The 15,743-nt window shown below is 44.6% G+C and overlaps 1 protein-coding gene across 2 annotated transcripts in view; it reads right to left on the bottom strand.

The window, feature by feature from the left end:
- Nucleotides 1-11,641, bottom strand: part of hdac5 (histone deacetylase 5) — a 59,565-nt gene extending 47,924 nt beyond the window's left edge. The window contains exon 1 of one of the 2 annotated variants that reach the window (XM_078161736.1): nt 11,397-11,641. The gene's annotated coding sequence lies outside the window, so the exon portion shown is untranslated. The remainder of the gene's footprint in view (nt 1-11,396) is intronic. The other variant, XM_033644516.2, reaches the window with a different exon arrangement.
- Nucleotides 11,642-15,743: the final 4,102 nt, after the last annotated feature.

Genomic DNA, 15,743 nt, shown 5'->3' with positions numbered 1-15,743 from the left:
GAATGATCCTCCGTGTGTTTTGTTCTGAACAGGAATGACATCACATGAAGGAAACAAGCTGCTGCTCACTGCAGCTCCTGCTCCTCTGGCGCCACCTGCTGGACCTTCTCTACACTGTGTGTGTGCGTGTGTGTGTGATTGTGTGTGTGAGAGAGAGGACACACACAGGAAGACGTCACAGACTGCGACATCCTGAATAATTGTCTTGAATGAATGTGTGTGTCGAAGGTGAGGCTCAGGCTGCTTAACTGTAATGTGATTTAAAGGAACATGTTTAGCTCCAAACCACACACACACACACACACACACACACACACACACTTTGAGCCAGATCAGATCAGTCATTTAAAGGTCTTATTGAGGGAGGGCTGATTCTTCACCTTCGTCAACTATTGTTCCTTTCATTCATTCATTCATTCATTCATTTTCCATAACATCTTATCCTGTTAGGGGTCGCGGGGGGTGGAGCCTATCCCAGATGACGGTGGAAAGGTCAGCGGGCAATCTAGAGTCACCAATTAACCTGCATGTCTTTGGACTGTGGGAGGAAGCTGGAGCACCTGTGGAGCGTTGATAAATTGGGAGCGCTGTCTGAATGTAGCGTTGGGTTATCCAGAGCAGCGCACTCTCAGAGTGGCAGAGCGCACTCTGGACACTCTGTCTGTGGAGACGGAGCAGCAGAGCGCCGAGCGGAGTGAATGTGTGATTAACTTAACCGTTGGTTCATTCATGTAGAAATATAACGCTGCGTTTCTTCCACCAACAGGGCTCTCATTTTAGTGTAGAGCGTCAGACTGAATTTACCAACGCACCATGTCAGGTCACTCACTCTCCGGGACCGCCAGTGTTACTTGAATAAGTAAACACTGACCAACGGGACCAGACTGGCCGACCCGTATGCTCTCACTCAGTGGATGGATGATGTCACAGGAAGCCAATCTTACAAAGGAGGACCACACTTGTTTGTTTTGCTATGGAAGCTAACGTTAGCTAATGTGCTAAAAAGTTAGCGTTGCAGAGAAATCCAATATTCCTCTTAATCCCTCCCCAGTTTCTGATGAGGTGGACATGGCAGGGTTCTGACCTGACCAAATGTCTCCCCTTCTGTTCCTGAGATATGACGTTAAAACATGATGATGTCACAGTCAAGCTGACCTTTGACCTTTTGGATATAAATGGAGAAAACATGCCTTCCATAAGCATTTTTAAATAGCCCAAATGACACCATTCATCGCAGCCAGAAAGTGTCAAAACAGAAAACCATCTTTGTATTTTCACATTTCTGACAGTCCTTGAACACATCAATCAATCAATCAATCAATCAATCAATCAATCAACCAATTGTATTTATAAAGCCCAATATCACAAATCACAATTTGCCTCACAGGGCTTTACAGCATACGACATCCCTCTGTCCTTATGACCCTCACAGCTGATCAGGAAAAACTCCCCAAAAAACCCTTTAACGGGGAAAAAAAACGGTAGAAACCTCAGGAAGAGCAACTGAGGAGGGATCCCTCTTCCAGGACGGACAGAAGTGCAATAGATGTCGTACAGAACAGATCAACATGATAAATTAACAGTAATCCGTATGACACAATGAGACAGAGAGAGAGAGAGAGATGCAGGTAATGACAGTAGCTTACAACATTATTGAAAGTAATAATATTATAGTCATATATAGTCATCATGTGTGACAAACTGTTGCGTCACTCCTTTATAAAAGCAAATTCCCCCTGCAATGTCTCCTGTTTGTGAGCACAAAGAATTTTCCCTTCATCAGCAGATGGATGTGAAAAAGCCTCCCGATGTCAAACTGCACAGTGAAACTCAAACAGCCAACAAAGAGCAAAACTCTTCTGTGACGGGAGGAGAACTTAATGTTCTCATCACAGTCTCAAAATGCTGAATGTGTCCAATATTACACTGCACATTAACACTTTGTCTCCAGTACATGAAGAAGCTGCCACACTGCTGCAGCTGCAATTCCTTCAGCACATTTCTCACTTCACTGAAATGAGTTTCTGACAACAACAACAACAAAGACAAGGGAACAAACTTTCTCAGCAACAACACTGTAAATTGATGGAGGTAGCAATGTGATGTAGCCTGACCAAGACAAACAGTCTGACGTGTGATTTTCATGAAGGATTAAAAACACCCCAGTTCCGTCGGACCAGACAATCCAGACTCCCCGCCGGATCTGCAAACTTTCTGTTGCTGCTGTTACACAGGTTAGACCACTGTGACACACAGGGTTTGAGCTGCCGAAAATCAAGCTACTAGAGCCTCCAAGCGAAGGTCCACCTGGAGCCTATCCCAGCTGACACTGGGTGAGAGGCAGGGTTCACCCTGGACAGGTCACCAGACTATCACAGGGCTGACACATAGAGACAGACAACCATTCACACTCACATTCACACCTACGGACAATTTAGAGTCACCAATTAACCTGCATGTCTTTGGACTGTGGGAGGAAGCTGGAGCACCTGGAGGAAACCCACGCTGACACGGGGAGAACATGTCAGAGCACCTGGAGGAAATTCAAGTTAGCAGAGCGCTAAACTCGGGGTTAGCCGTTCAGCTGGTGGAAGTTGGACGCAAGTCTCTAATGTGCCTAGTGTATCGGCTGCACAATTCTTATGCAACAGTTGAACCATTTTGGCTTCAAGCGTCACTGAGCAGCACTCGCTGGAGTGAACGGAGCCCCGCCACAGATGTTGCACGCAGTCGTCTGATGGGAGGGGCTTAAGACAGAGAGCAGAGAGCTGCAGGAGGAGGGTGCACTTTCAAATTCTGCCATTTTATTTCTGCCTTTTCAAGATTTCTGACTCATCAGTCGAGTTAGTCGTCAAGGTTAAACAGAAATGTTTAAATTGTTAATGCACCATATGAAAAATAACAAAAGCTAAACTTGAACAGAAATTTAAGATTCAGCACTAAATGAAACAATAAAAATAAAGACATTTGAATCTATAATAAGTCTGGGTCCAGCTGGTGTGTGTATTTATAGCTGCTGCTGCCTTTACAGCATGTGGCTCCTCTCCAACTCCGCCAACTCTCAGAAGAAGTCACAGGAAGTCCGTGTCACAACAGACACTTGGCCGGGTGCCGTGGTAACAGTGTCAGGACCTACAGCAGATAATGGGATGAAAAGCTGCGGGTGAGCGTGTGTAAGAGTGAGAGTGTGTGTGTGTGTGTGTGTGTGTGTGAGAGAGAGAGTGTGTGCTTAGGTTATGGAGCTAACTAGCTGTGACAGACTAACCTGCTGGCCAACTACTCTATTAGCCTAATGATAGAAAGACAGAAAGAAAGAAAGAAAGACTATATTTGAAAAGAGGACGAGCTCCCACGTTGAGTCATGTGTGTCGATGTTGCCAAAGTATCAAGAAATATAAATCTCTCTCTGCTGCCTCATCCTCCTCCTCCTCCTCCTCCTCCTCCTCCTCCTCTTCACACCAAAATTTCCCAAAATACCTGGCCCCTCCCATCCTGGAGAGGAGCAGGAAGTGCTGCCTGGCAACCAGGGAGCTGGCTGCCGTGGTAACGGTTCACCTGAGCACCTCTTCCCTAAACAAACAGCAAGTGTGAGCAAGTGAGAGGACGGGATGTAGAGTCTGAGCGGCAGTCCATCTCTGTGCAGTGTGTGTTTCTTTATGGTTTTCTGTCTCACACACACACACACCTATTCAGTCATGACACGTATAACGTCAGCCCTGTCTTTTGTCTGACAGGCTCAAGGAGACAAACATACACAGAGTCTGTCACACACATTACAGCTGTCCTTGTTACAGACGTGACATCAGGACTCTGTATTATAGAAACTGTCTTATGTGGAGCTGCTTAGAAAATAACTCAAATAAACAGCTCAATTAAAGGAGAGATTCAACATCCAGTCTGTATACTCTGAAACTGGTATATTTCTGCAACCCGACCTCTAGTTACCACTAACCCTTACACACTGCTCCTTTTCACATAAAAAAAAGCCAACAACAACATATTGAACGGATATGAGACAGATGACGGGGGAGGGGAACTAACGCAGTTAGACAGGATACAAGATACTAGGCGTTGGGGAATAAATTAATACAGCATAGTCCCCCAATCCCAAATGGATCCCTTACAGACCTGGGACCAATTCCATTTCTTCCCCTTAGCCCTTGTCTTGGCCCTTCCCATTGGTTTTGCGCGTTCACGTGAGGGGAAGTGGTGTCCCAATTCTTCATCAGGTTAGCTCTTAACCTGACGGAGAAGGGGGGAAAGAAATGGAATTGGTCCTTGGTCTGTAAGGGATCCATTTAAGATTGGGAGAGTACTGCGATATTTTTGAGTAGGAATATCATATCAACACACCTAGTACCAAGTATCAATTATCTATTATAAAAAATAAAATTACAAATACAAATTAAACCAATGCATATTGGAGCTACGTTACGTTACAGCTAACCTACAGAAAATGAATTGTCCATTCAGATTCCAAATTAATCTTCCACATCAGACTACAAAAAGACACTGAGTGCGTTTACATGGACAGTTTAATTCCCTTTTCATTCAGAATGAAAGTTCATTCCTATTAAAAGTGATCTTGTAAACACCTAATTCAGAATGAAAATGGCCAATGTGATTGAAAATTCAATCCGATGTAAGGAGCTGGAATATTCCGTTTCTAATTCCGAATGAAAGAATTTCTCACACTTGTATACACTCATTCCTCTTTAAGTTCATTCCTGTCTTTCTGCACATGCTCGTTTCCTTGCGCTTCTGGCGCCATGACGTATATAGCGCTCATAGCAACGGGCTGAGATAGAGCAGTCGGACTCGTTGCACTCACCGGTTTCCATTCGCCACAGCACGGTCTTCTATCTCCCTTCTTCGACCTTCTACCTCCCTTCTCCTCCTCAACAGACGAAGCATTAGCAGAACAAGGTTGTTGTCGTACTGCTGCTTCAAGAATATAAGCAAAACAAGCCCGAAAAAGGCACTAAGAACGGCGTCATCAAGCATCTTGTTATCCAGAGCGAGGACTACAGTGTTTTCTTCTGGTAAACACGTAACATCCGTCCCGCCCCCTATCCAATCAGAAACCTTCCCTGCCCCAAACCTTGTGCAGACCCGAATAAAGGCGATTAAACTGATCTCTGTGTAAACCCTCATTCAGAATGAATATTTCCCATGTAAACTACCTGGAAAGACTTTAATTCAGAATGATTTCATTCAGATTTATTTCATTCTGAATGAGAAGCCATCATGTAACCACACCCAGTGTCACAATGTACGAGGGGTGGAAAAATCGATGCAGCATAATATTGCGATATTTTTGAGTGGCAAATTTCATATCGTCACACAGTGCCAAGTATCACATTTTTTTATTATATAAATTATTAATATTACAAATTAAACTTTAGGCAGCCCACTAGATCAATATAATCAACTGCTTTTTTAGTCCTGACTGAAAACTTTCTGTTATTAGATAAAAACAGGTTTTGACAATGTTTTTTTATTGAGAACAAAATGTACAGTTGATAAAAGGTAATAAATTGCAATATATTTTATCACAACATATCTAAAATCACAATACAACTGTATCATGATAATATCATATCGTGGGTGCTGTGGTGATTCCCACCCCTACAAGATCCATAGGGTGTTTTTGACTTTGTTATTTTGCTGGTTTTATCCTGAGTACCAGTTTGTCTCCCTCTGCTGTGCTCGACACAGACACACTGTACAATTAAAGAATACTGTAACACTGAGGTGCTTAAACTGACGACCTCAGCCTGATATTTTATCCTCATGTTGTTACAGCATGGTCACGTCAGAAAGGGTTAATGGCTCTGGGAACAGCTGGTGACTCGTGTGCTCATGTTTTTGGTCAAAGTAATTCCAAGGAAATGAACTTTGACATAAAACCTGAAACAGAATAAAGCAGAATAAGCGTGATGTAAAATGTGACACTGGGGGTGAACATCAGTGGCTCTGCCCTTAAAGCTCTTATGTAACTAATGGAGCGACCTTTGACCTGTGACCTGTGACCTCTGAGCTTCAGTAAAAGACCCAGCTGCAAATCCCTTTCTACCGTCCAACCAGAACACCAGCAGCTGGACTGATGTGGGGGTCAGGCCCTCTGGAGGGAGGGGCCGCGGACGTATTAAGAGGACTGGACACAGTGTTGATAGACGGCGACCCAGAAGAAGCACAAAGGTAAAAACGTTCTCCAGGCTTCCACATCATTGGCCGTTTGTTCATTTCGTTACAGTCTACTAGGGCTGGCCGATACATCCAGAAAATCATATCACAATATTCTTAGGCTATATCTCGATACACGATATATATCTCCTCAAAAGGGAGACAAACTCAAACATAACAATATTTCAACAACATGATCAACAATCATCAATGATTTGGAGATAACGACTAAATTGTTAAAGGCGAGAGTTAAGACAAATAAAAGTCTGGTAAGTGGATAAATTTACATCACTTTACTGTAATGCAGCCTTTAAAGTGAGAGAACAAACACCATTAATGCCACATCGTGATAAACCGATATCCAAAATCTAAGACAATATACATTCTCATGTCTTGATAACGATATAATATCTTCATATTGTCCAGCCCTGCTGTCTACATCACTTTCCCGTGAACAGTTATTATGTCCACACTCTCGACAATCAAATAAGTGGCTGTGTCTATACAGCTGAAAATATCAGTCAGGATCATTACGTTACGACTTCCTAGATCATTTCGCTGACCTTGATATTGCCTGTTTGTTTCCATAAGAATGTCACCAACATTTCAGTCAACATGATGCCAGAATAAACAGCAGGGTTTCCTCGACCATTATCAGACTTTTGTTTCTTTCCACTCCACCTTCTTGGTCAAGTCTGACGACAAATAAAACAGCACTTCAAAGACGACACAGTGTAGCTCACCCGTAGCCTGCAGCTGTACTTGTGAAGTGAAAGAAGCACAGTCCTGATCATCGTTAGCTAGCCAACCCCTGGCAACGACACAAGAAGTCAACGCAGAATACTCTCTGTGCTCTGAGTGTGGTGCTCTGAATAACCAAACTGTACAAGTATTACAACAGTGCTCTGAATTAACAAACGGTCCAGTTTGTGCCAAAGATACAGTCCATCCATCCATTTTCATCCACTTTTCCGGGGCCGGGTCGTGGGGGCAGCAGGCCAAGCAAAGCACCCCAGACATCCTTCTCCCCGGCAACACTTTCCAGCTCCTCCTGGAGGACCCCGAGGTGTTCCCAGGCCAGATGAGATATGTAATCCCTCCAGTGTGTTCTGGGTCTGCCCCGGGGCCTCCTACCAGTGGGACGTGCCCAGAACACCTCTAACAGGAGGCGCCCAGGAGGATCCTGATCAGATGTTGAACCACCTCAACATGAAGGAGCAGCGGCTCTACTCCGAGCTCCCTCCGGATGTCCGAGCTCCTCACCTTATCTCTAAGGCTGAGCCCAGACACCCTACAGAGGAAACTCATTTCCACCGCTTGCATCTGTGATCTCATTCTTTCGGTCACTACCCAGAGCTCATGACCATAGGTGAGGGTTGGGACGTAGATGGACCAGTAAATCGAAAGCTTTGCTTTCTGGCTCAGCTCCCTCTTCACCACGACGGACCGGCGCAGCCAAAGTACGGGACAAGTGTGATGTGTAATGACGTGGTATGTTTCTATTAAAAGCTCCCAGTAATTTTAATTGTTTCTAACAGAGATCTTTGTCAGGCTTTTTATTGCTTGCTCTGATTTGTGATGGTGATTTCAAAGTGCCTGGTGAAGATCTCTGTGAGATCAAAACATTGCACAATTAAAACTGCTGGGAGCTTTTAATCCAGTGTGTTGTCCTGTCCTGTCTGGTTCTTGCTTTAGTTTGATTTTTGATCCAGCACCTGTAAATATTTTTGTTTGTGTGTGCCCTCCAACCTACTTAAACCCTGAATCTACAAACTGCCAGGATGAAAACAATATCTTATTGGCGTCATGTTCAGTAATGTGATGTGCTGGAAGGAAGAAGGAAGTAAATCGAAATTTTAAGTAGAGGAGGACAAAGGTGACTCACAGCATCAGAGGGTGAGGAGAGGCAGAACGCTGTCAGCAAAACTTCTACAACAGATATCAGAACTATAAGAGACCATATCTTATTTTCATACTATCTACAGATAGGTGGAGGTCAGCGCTTCACAAACTGTCAAATGTGTGACTGGTTAAAGAATCAGTGATTTAATCAAACTCTGTGAGTGAACATTTGCAAATCTTATATGTCCCTCACCTTAAGACCCACGTGATCGAGCTTTTGCTGCCATAGAACCTAAATTTTGGAACGCTCTGCCTGCTCCCTAACGCCAGCTATAGATGCACCTGTTTGGACAGGCATTTCAGTAACTTGTCTGCACTACAGCTGTATTTTTTCAGATATGGTGTAGTGTTGTTGTGTAGTGTAAAGTCTTCTTTTTTCTTGTGTGATTGCAAATAACTGTACTAATTGTGCACTTTTCACTTTGAAAAGCTTCAAATGTAAAAAATAGCGGCTCTGTTGACAGAAAGTTTGCTGATCTGGCGGGGGGTTGGGACGGTCCAAGATCAGACCCCAGTGCAAAAAGGATCGTATTCATGACGTGAGACATTTCCAAAGATGTGACAAATCAACTCCGACTGAAAACAGATCAACGTCAGACATCAAAGTCCTGAGACAGATTCTGTACAGACCTATTAAACTCCAGTCTGACTCTATGTTCAGTCCTTCATCGTTCTGTGGATCCCTGGCCGCCCAACAATATGCGTCACCAAGGTTAGACTGCGAATGTTGCATAAAATAAAATTGACTTTTTGTGAGCTGAAAAGTTTCACATCTTGTGAGGGAGGACTGGTAAAAGAAGACAAAGACACTTTCAGATTAGACACCACAAAGAAAGATGGAGGGATGAGTCATACAGATACCGGCTCCTGTTCTAAAGCCAGATCTGTCAACGTCATCAGAGACTCACAAAGTGATGCTTTTACAGCTGGGCATACAGCGACGTAATGTTCAAACCCTCTATAAGAGAATCTGACCTTGCTTAGCAAGAATGTTGATTTCTTTTGACTTCTCTTATTGGGCCCCTCTGCGTCAGGCTGAACTCTAGCCAATGCACAAAAACATCACAGACACATTATTTGCCATCAGCTGTGCTCTGTTCCTCCAGTTCACCCTACAAAAACATCATCTACATGACCGTAACATAGAGCTGGGCGATAAAACGATCTCAAAGCGAGTCATATTAAATGTATGTCGAAGAAGTCATTTTTACTCGATATGGACAGACCTAGATTGATCCAAACAGCGTGTCATGCAGCAGACGTTAACAGACAGCTGTCAGTCAGTCTGCAGTGTTGGGGATGTGCGTCATCGTTAACGCCCATTTGTCACCGCAAAGTTTGTGCTGAGGTGAGGAGGAACTGAAAGTAGCATGGACATAACAAAATGAGGGGAAAATGAGTGGAAGTGAAGCTGAAGAAGAGCTCGCGTTATCCTCAAAAACAGACACTATGGATAAAAAAAGATCAAACAACTACAGTAATGTGGGAGTTGTTTGGCTACTTGAAAGGTGACGACGCACGGACAATGACGGTCTGTAAATATGTCTTCGGTTGGTGCCAACCAGGACGGGAAACACAACAAACCTTTTCCATCACCTGGGAAGGTGGCGTCCCAGCGACTACACTGAGAGCATGAAAATCCACCCAAACTGTAGTAAGTCCACCAACAACTGCAACGTCCGAGCACCTCTGCTGCTGTGGGGCGGCACCAAAACACCAATCAAGAGGGTCCTCTTTTAAGGCCATAACCCATATGAGAAGAGATAGAAGAGCAGATATAGACACAGTGTCGTACTTTCTAGCTGGAGACATGATGCCCATGAGCACCGTGGAGAAAGACTTTTGAAAGTGGTTCAGTATTGAGAGAGAGTGCCGCAGCAGGCAGCAGAGAAACAGGCATCAGTTAGTTAGTTTAGATTCACCAAAGTCACACAATAACACTAACTAACTGATAGAAGCAGCAGCTCCTGTGGTCAACAATTTCAAATCACTGTTTTTCTCACTGGAGTCTGTTTTTACAAAATAATAGACAAGGAACTGAAATCATTAACAGCTACCCCATCAGACTAGGCTGTCTGACTGAAGTGAAAATATTCTAAATATAGTGTACTCTAATAAAGTCCACTTCAGACCAAAGATTCATAACAAGATGAACTGCAACGATCCGTTCTGCAACGTTGTAAAAACCTGCTAGTTGACAGGAAGTGACCACCATGAGACGGCGTATTGTCTCTAGTCAACAACTCTCTGTGCTTTTGATCTGTAACGTTGACAGGAAGTGACTACCATGAGACGGTGTATCATCTCTAATCTTGGAAAAGGACCCCTCATAATTGCTGCTTTTTCTACATTGTCCAATGGGATGATTTGAGAGGCGGGGCTTCTGTGGTGGTCACAACAACAAGTTAACAGTTGGTAAACAATGGAGGAGAAACTGGTGGTAGTGGTTGCTGGATACCCAGAGCTATACGACTTTACAAAGCACAGTTAGCACCATGTCAATAGAAAACAGCAGATAAGTGCAGTACTGTAAACGTCCATGATGGAGGAGAAGCTCCTGGACCAACTGGTGGTACTCCCCATGATCCAGCCTCTTTTTTAGGGTCTCATGTACCCACACAGATCTCTGTTTATCTGCTGACAGCCTCTCACCCTCAACCAGAGCTACAGACAGCACCCTCTGCCTCAACACGTGATGGCGTGGTTGCCTGGCAACGATAAAAAGGCGCAGCAAGCGTTTTCTTACTCGTGACATTTACATTTTTTAAAAAGCCAGTGCTGCACGCCTCACATTTTCCAACCTGCAGAACTCTCTCTGTGATGTGAAGACATATAGTTTTGCTGCCGACCCCGTCCTCCGCAGTACATCACTCAGCTTCAGTGCCCAGTCTCCTTCCTGCTTCTCCAAACTGGGGGTGTGCCCACTGTCACCCACTGTGACCAACAGCACCTCACACAACCCCACATGAAAACATCCGGACTGTCCCTTTAATCGCAGCTACACTTCTGCCTGTCAGCTGCAGCTAGCCGTTAGCTCCCAGGTAGCTGCTGAGCTGCAGCTAATGAAGGTAACAAAGTGTTACCTGCTCGGTGAGTTAGCCTGTTAGCTGCTGCCTCAGGTGTTAGCTTCTGTTAGCTAGCTGCTAGCTGTGTGATGATAACTGTGTGTGAGTTAGCTCCTGTGTTGGAGCACAAAATGTCACCTCTGCTAACAGTCTCCAGGAAACCTTTCACCGCCTGCCTCTCGGTGGATCCTCTCCCACCGTCACGCACACACACGCACACACACGCACGCACTCTCTCGGTACCGTGATTGTCGGCGGGTCCGCCTGGATCGCTTCTTCCCCGGCTGTGGTTTCCGCCGAGCCCCGGTGTGTGTGAGTGTGTGTGTGTGTGTGTGAGTGAGTGTGTGAGTGAGTGAGTGTGTGTCCCTCCGTGGAGCTGCTGCTGTGCGCGTTATTTCACATGAAGCCGTGTCGGAGCCGCTCCGGTTTCACCTCCTCCATATTTACAGTGAGCCTCCTCTGTCCTGTCTCCCTCCCTCTCTCCCACCAACAACAACATTATTGACGTCCTCCTCCTGCCACGTGACCAGTCTGCTGGGGCTAAAAATAGACCCAATAGAAACCAATGGAGGCAGCACACACACACACACACATACACACACACACACACACACACACACACACACACACACACGGTGTCTTCCTTTATATATTAAAGTCTCATGTTGGGACAGTCCCTCAGTGCACACAGGACATTAACTGTCCAACATACAGAGACATGTGAGGACAGTTTAACACCTTCATTAATCAACTCATCAACAGACACTAACGAATATATTTCATTTCATTTCATTTTATTTCATTTTAATTTATATAATGTTATTTTTGGACTCTTCTTAAATTTAATAATTTTTTCCCATGAGCCTCCCTCCACCATAAATTTGTTATTATATTTTTAAAACTTAACTGTTGATGTTTAAAGGTTTAAAAAAAAAAACATATTAATAATTATGATTTTATTTTATGTTATTTTTGGACCTTTCCTAAAGTTAATAATTTAAAAAGAAAATAATTCGTAACAATAATGATAATAAATTAAATAAAATATTAAACTTGCTGGCTAACAACATCTAAACAACATCTCAAAATATATCTTTAATATAGCCTTTCATTATCAGTCATCTGTTTTAGTATTTTTCATATGTTTTTATTTTTCTCCTAATTTATTGATTGATTTGTTAGTGAATTGATTCTTCTCATTGCCCCTTGAACACGTGTTGACTTGTTGTTTGGCTTTATTTATTTGCTGTTTGTCTCTGCTGCTGAACTATAAAACACTTTGTGCTGCATTCTGTGTATGACAGGTATATATTACAGAATTAACATAAAAATAAAATAAAATATCTGCACAGTCTTTGAAAAAAGCCAGAAAGCTGTTTAACATCACATGAGTGATCTGCGGGTATTTTCAGAGTCCTCAGTCTCCTCTTCATATACTACCAACTGCTTCAGGCCCTCACAGGGGCCACGAGCACCAGACTTACGGTGTGACAGTTTTGGTGACATCATAACTTTGTCTGGAACATGTCTCACTAAAGCACAATATCAGCTGACTCAGAGACGGAGCTGCTTCGCTGCCCGATCTCTCTCCTGAAGACGAACCCTCTCATTTCAAGACCGTCATTATTTCATTATTATTATCATTATTATTGTTAACGTTCCAGCATTTATGTGTTTCATACATTTACCTCATAAATTCAGAGAAAACATTTACACACTGAAAAGAGAGTGGAGGGAAGTGAAGGTGTTAACAGAGACCCAGCAGGTCATTTTGGCCCCGGGGCCCCTGCAGGTTAATCCATCCGTGGCTTTTCTTTGTTCCGTCATAACCTAAATATGTATGGGTTTGTTGTCGTCCACAACAAGCAGCTTCAACACATTGATTTATTGACTAACCATCAATAATAATAAACATTATTCATGAAGCACCTTTCATACAAGATACTGAGAGCTGCACATGAAAACAGAATCAACAGGCAGTAGAGGTGTGAGTCACCAGAGGATGCACAATATATAATATTATCACAATACTTAAGTCATGATACAATATTATAGCAATTTTAAATATGTTGTGATTTATTACCTTTTTCCAACTGTAAACTATACGGTCCAATCCCAATACCCCCCCTTGTCCACTACCCCTTGGCCCTCAAAATAAAGCAACGAGGGGTAGGGGTAGAAATCTTTCCCTAGGAATTGAGACACCACTCTCTACGTCACCGTGTCGGTTATGTTCACACATACGTAACTATTTTAAACAGGAAGCTGCGAGCCATCTACATTTCCAACCGGCATCTACAATGGAGTCTCCAGTTGAGTTCATCCTACTGATCGCGTTTGCTGCATTCATCATGCTTCGTTTGATGAACGACAGACGACAGGGGACTTCTGCTAGCTAGCTAGCTAGCTAACATTACGAGGCAGCGTAGTTATACTAGCTGACGTGTTATCGTAATGTGAAAAGTCCGACAATTTCGCAGAACAGGACAGATGACAGACGCCAGATAGTGCGAGCTAGCTAGCTAACAAGCAACCTGACGACGGTAACGTTAGCTATGTATGAACTTTTTTTATGCCCCTTTTTTGCTGAGGGGTCCTGGCCCCGAGGCGCTCGCCACGTGTCGTCCATCTCCCTCGTGCCAGTACGTCGTAACTTCCCGGGCCACCGGGTGGCAGTGGTTGCGGCGGCGCGTGGCATTTTTTTTTTTTAGTCTGGGCCTCCTCCCGATCGGATGCATCCCTCCGTTCGGTGCTCCGGGAGAGGCCCGCCAAACCACTCAGAACCTCAAAAGTCAACGCAGTCGCGGTGACCGGCCCTCGGCTGGCCCCCCTCCGCATGCCCCTGGGTACCCAACTCTCTCTCAGCGGGTCTGTGGGGCAGCTGAGTGAAGTGGAGCCTGAGGAGGAAGCACCGGTTAGCCCCGGTTTCACTACAGGCAGATTCATTCGCTGATGAGTGAATGCAGCAAATGAACTTGCCATCACACGCCTAGCATGTGCAATAGTAAACAGCCCCGACCATCCCCTGAACCAATTTTTCATACTTCTCCCATCTGGCCGCAGATACAGGGTACAGTTTTGTCCCCTCAGCCATCGCAGCCCTAAACAAAAACATGTAGATTTAATATTTCACCCCTGTACACTGTCTATGTCATGTTTATGTTTATATGGTTTTCTGTGGTATGTGTGGGAGAGAGTTATTTGTTATTTGTTATCTGGGGAATATGTGGGAAGAGGGTCTGTTATCTGTTATCTGTTATATGTTGTGTATGCTGCCCTGAAGCCAACAATGATGTGTGAAAACAATTATCCCCCTGGGGACATTAAAGAACCTAACCTAACCTACAGGGGCGAGGAAATAAAACCTGATCAGCCAATCAGAGTGATCTCTCTCACCGACAAGCTCCACTGCAGATTCAACATGCTCAATTGGCCGAAAAGCCGCTGACACCGAAGTGCCGACGGTGCGGGACACACCGCAAAAACTAGGGCGACAGACGCTCACCGACGGCATGACTTTGGTCGACGGCCGACCATCAGCTTGACGTGTCAGGGTCTTTAGAGATAGGGGGAGGAGTCAGACATCTGGAGGGAGCTCGGAGTAGAGCCGCTGCTCCTTCATGTTGAGGTGGTTCAACATCTGATCAGGATCCTCCTGGTCCAGCTGGAGCTGGAAAGCATCACTGGGGAGCTTTGCTTGGCCTGCTGCCCCAGAGACCGGGCCCCGGATAAGTGGATGAAAATGGATGAATGGAGTTAGCAATGTAGCTCGGTCTGAGCCCATGTAGGGCTTTGTATACGAGGAGGAGGAGGAGCTATATGTCAAATCTGTTGTTGCAGTAATGTCACTAATGAACACACCTCTGTTGTCCTGTATACACCTGATACACCAAGAGGAGAGGAGAGGAGAGGAGGGGAGAGGAGAGGAGAGGAGGGGAGAGGAGAGAAGGAAACAGTCGAAGCTATAAATATCTTCACTCTTTGCACAATGTGACTGCAAAACAGATAGATGAGGAGGAGGGAACAGAAGAGGTGGAGATCGAGGGAAAATGAGGGTGGAAGGAAGGTAAGAGGATGCGACAGAGGGAGGGTGGAGGGGAGAAGCAGGAGGAAAGATGGAGGGAGGATGGATGGGGGAAAGTAGAAATGAAGGAGGGTGGAGAAAGAGAAAACAGAGAGGAGAAACATTCTGCATGAACAGAGCAAAAGAAGGAGATGGAGGAGATGGAGGAGATGGAGGGAGCGGGAGGTGGAATGAAAGGACAGAGACAGAAATAGAGAGAAACAGAGAGCTATTCTGGTAATGATGTTGTTGCCATGGAGACGCTGTCCTCAGTCTGACTACTCCACAGGTGCCTCGTGGGTATTTTTAAAGGACGTCAGTGATTGGTTGAGGTCTTTGGAGCAGGGGGGCTGTCGATTGGTTGACAGAGGTGAAGGTCAAAGGTCATCTCATCCATCCATCGTCTGTAACTGTTGATCCTGTGTCATTGTCACAGTGACGCAGACCTCCTGTCTGTCTCTGTGAGCTGAAACCATTTCCCTCAGTGGAAACAAAGCTTTGATTTACTTTAATTTCACAGATAAGAA

Source organism: Epinephelus lanceolatus, chromosome 18, assembly GCF_041903045.1.
Source record: "Epinephelus lanceolatus isolate andai-2023 chromosome 18, ASM4190304v1, whole genome shotgun sequence".
Classification (NCBI taxonomy): Eukaryota; Metazoa; Chordata; class Actinopteri; order Perciformes; family Serranidae; genus Epinephelus; species Epinephelus lanceolatus.
The sequence above is the reverse complement of the archived record's forward strand: the minus strand, read 5'-3'. Positions and strand labels throughout refer to the sequence as shown.